Genomic DNA, 4,389 nt, shown 5'->3' with positions numbered 1-4,389 from the left:
ACTCATGCCTTTGCCGGCATGCCAATAAACATCTTGCATTTAACTGTCATCACATGCACTTACTATATTTTCATTGATGACTTTTCACATGTAGTCATGACCATGTGTTAACATCATTCTTCTTTAATGTGCATTGATTACCACCTTTCCCGCTCTCTTCCTTGCTGGATCCCCTAGCTTTACTTGTTACTTTCCTTTTTCCCCTTTCAGGATGGCCACCAAGAAGGGTAAAGAGAGAAAGCTACTTCCAAACCACCGGTAAGGAAAGGAACACAAAGAGCACTAGCTGAGGAACTACAACCCCCATCCACCTGCACATCTCAGTATGCACCGAGGACGGTGCAATCTTTAAGTGTGGGGAGGTCGATACCGATCTCCACCGGTTAGTTAGTCCCTTCTCAACACCAATTTTTATTTTTCATTGTTGCATTTACATGTTTGATTACATGTTTATTTTTTGTGCATATTTTACCACTTGGTTAAAGTAATATTTTCTTTTTCAAGAAATTTTTATAGTATTTCACTAATTTGAATAAAACTTTTTGAAAAACTTGTTTGAAGAAATATTATTTTGGAACATAGTTTAGAGCTCGAACACACAAAACCAGTGAGATTTTGAGCCTATTTAATATTTTATTTTTGGTGTGTGTTTCTCTCTCTAAAATTGTGATCTTTATCTTGCTTAATTCTATATTTCCATTGTTTGATGTATGCATGCACTGATATGATTGAGGTCTTTGTTTCACTAAGCTTACATACCCATATGGCCTTACCCTTTCATTATCCTTTGCAAACTAATTTGAGCCTAATATACCTATTTGTTCTTTACTTTAGCTCATTACTAACTCTAAGCGGAAAACAATAATATCCTTAATTTGAATCCTTGGTTAGCTTAGACTAGTAAAAGTGCTCATGATTTAAGTGTGGGGAAGTTGGGTTTGAAAATATTTGGTTTGAATAATTGGGTGTTGTATATTTTAGTGAAAATGTGCAAAATAATGGTTGAGCACATGTTATTGCATTCAATACTTTAATCATATGCATTGAGAAAAATAAAAAAAAAGTGAAAAAGAAAAAGAAAAGAGCAATTAATAAAAGAGGACAAAATGCCCCAAAATAAATAGTGAAATCAATGCATATGAGCTGTACTCAAAACTTGGAATGCATAAACATGTGAAAAGCACAGTTAATGGGAAGTTAGATTTTGTATTTTAATTAAATAGATTGTCTTAAGTTAGGTGGAAAGTTTATGTTAATTAAGGATTCAAATTTTAGTCCACTTGGCCAAATACAATCCTACCTTGACCCTAACCCCATTACAACCCTTAAAAGACCTCTTGATTTGTGTATTGGTGCATTAAATTTTTGTTGATTGTTAGATGAAGAGCAAGCTATAGAAAGCAATATTAGTAAAGAATCGAGAGAATTGACCCTAGACACTTGAGAGTTAGAGTGATATACACTACCAGTAAGGGCTCAGTGCTTAATTCTATGTTCCCTGCTTTCATGAGCTATCTTCTTCTTGCAAGTTACTTATATTGTATTTTGTGATTTGAATTAGTGAAATCCAGTTCATATTTATTCTTGAAGGATTTATTTACTTTTTCACCAAGTAGGTAGAATCATTTTAGCATGTAGTTGCATTCACATTCATAGGTTGCATTGCATGAGTCTTGCCCTTCCCTACTCATTTATTTGGTCTCCTTGAGTTTAGCATGAGGACATGCTAATGTTTAAGTGTGGGGAGGTTGATAAACCACTATTTTATGGTTTACAATGTGTTTAATTGTGTGGTTTTATCATGGTCTTTACCCACTTATTCATATAATTAGCATGCATTTATATTTCCTTCCTAAAATTATTACATGATTGAAAACATGCTTCTTTGGTCGTAATTTAGCTAATCTTAATCCTCTCTTATTACCATTCGATGCCTTGATCTGTGTGTTAAGTGTTTCAGGATTCATAGAGCAGGAATGGCTTAGAGAATGAAGAGGAAGTGTGCAAAGATGGAAGGAATACAAGGAATTGAGGAGATGACCAGCGAAAAGTCACACGGTCGCATGGCTCAAGCGACCGCGCGAAATGGAAGAAATCAGAGTGACGCGATCGCGTGCCTGACGCGACCGCGCGGATTGGAAGCTGCACGAACGACGCGAAAGCGTGGACGACGCGCACACGTGGTACGAGAAATGCTAAGTGACGCGAATGCCTGGACGACGCGGACGCGTGACGTGCGCGATCTGCAGAATTACAAAAGTCACTGTCAGAGATTTTGGGCCGCATTTCAACCCAGTTTTCGGCCCGAAAACACAGATAAAAGTCAGAAAACATGCAGAGACTCAACATGCATTCATAATTCATAATTTTAGTTTTAGATGTAGTTTTTGGAGAGAGAGAGGTTTTCTCCTCTCTCTTAGGATTAGGATTAGGATTTTTAGAATTTAGGAATATTTTTATCTCATCTTTTTATCAGGTTCAATATCTTTTTATTTCGACTTCTCTTAATTGTTGATTATTGATGTTGCTTATTTGGCTTATGAATCTTCATATTTTGATTGATTTTATTTTATTAATGCAATTGAGGTATTTCAGATTTATGATTGTTCTCTCTAATTTTTGTTATTGATGCTTGTGCTCTATCCAAATTATTTTCATTCAAGTAGGTTTTATTCCCTTTTGGCTTTGGTTGATTAATTGGTAACTCTTGAGCTATCAAACTCAATGTTGACTAAAAATTGGAATTCTTCAAGAATTAATTCGAGATCCAATAATTCTAACTTTTCCCAAGGAAAGACTAGAATTTGAAGATTCGAATTAATTCATCCACTTAACTTACCTTCATAGTTAGAGGTTAACAAAGTGGGAGAAAAAAATTCAATTCTCATCACAATTGATAAGGATAACTAGGATAGGACTTCTAATTTCTCATACCTTGCCAAGAGTTTATTTTACAGTCAATTATTTATTTTATTCGTCATTTATCATAATTGCCCCTCATTCTTAAAACCCCTAATTTACAAACTCATAACCAATAATAAGAACATACCTCCTTGCAATTCCTTGAGAAGACGACCCGAGGTTTAAATACTCGGTTATCAATTTTAAAGAGGTTTGTTACTTGTGACAACCAAAACGTTTGTACGAAGGGATTTCTGTTGGTTTAGAATCTATATCTACAACGCGACTATTTTTATAAAATTCTTTACTAGCAAAAATCCTAACGTCATTCACCAGGAAGAGTTTGAAGATAAGTACATAGGACAAGATCCAAGTGTGGGGAATTCCGAGGACAATGCAGGCACTCTACCACTGCCACCAGTTCCAAATAATCCAGAGCCAGACTATGAACAGAAGTTAGAATTGAAACCCCTCCCTCCTAACCTCAAATATGCTTACCTCGAGGACAAGCAGAAGTTTCCAGTTATCATTGCACAGGACCTCACTTCTCAGCAGGAAGAGCAGTTACTTAGTGTGCTGAGAAAGCACAAGAAAGCAATTGGGTGGAGTTTAGCAGACATAGTAGGCATCAACCCTCAAGTCTGTGAGCACAGGATATTTTTAGAAGAAAGAGCAAGACCTGTTCGTCAACCCCAAAGAAGATTGAACCCCACTATTTTAGAGGTTGTCAATAAGGAAGTGACCAGACTATTAGAGGCAGGTATTATCTACCCCATCTCAGACAGTGAATGGGTGAGCCCAGTACAAGTGGTGCCCAAGAAGTCTGGAGTCAGTACAGTGAAGAATGAGCATGGAGAGCTCATAGCAACCAGAGTACAGAACGCCTGGAGGGTCTGCATTGATTACAGGCGTCTCAACCAATTTACTCGTAAAGATCACTACCCTCTTCCATTCATTGATCAAATGCTGGATTGCCTATCAGGTAAATCACATTATTGCTTTTTAGATGGTTACACAGGCTATTTCCAGATTCATATAGCTTCTGAGGATCAGGAAAAGACTACCTTTACCTGTCCCTTTGGGACTTATGCTTACAAGAGAATGCCCTTTGGCTTGTGCAATGCACCAGCTACTTTCCAAAGGTGCATGATGAGTCTTTTCTCTGATTTTATTGAGGACTGTATGGAGGTTTTTATGGATGATTTTAGCGTTTATGGTGATTCTTTTAACCTTTGCTTGGATAGTTTATCTAGAGTATTAGATAGATGTGTCAGTACAAACCTTGTATTGAATTTTGAAAAATGTCATTTTATGGTTAAACAAGGAATCGTACTGGGACATGTTGTATCTAATACTGGCATTTCTGTAGATCCAGCAAAGGTGGATGTTATTTCTAGTTTGCCTTACCCCTCTTCTGTGAGGGAAGTCCGTTCATTCCTTGGACATGCAGGTTTTTACCGAAGATTCATGAAGGACTTTAATAAGGTA

This window comes from Arachis hypogaea, chromosome 7 (assembly GCF_003086295.3).
Source record: "Arachis hypogaea cultivar Tifrunner chromosome 7, arahy.Tifrunner.gnm2.J5K5, whole genome shotgun sequence".
Taxonomy (NCBI): domain Eukaryota; kingdom Viridiplantae; phylum Streptophyta; class Magnoliopsida; order Fabales; family Fabaceae; genus Arachis; species Arachis hypogaea.
This window is presented reverse-complemented; position numbering follows the sequence as displayed.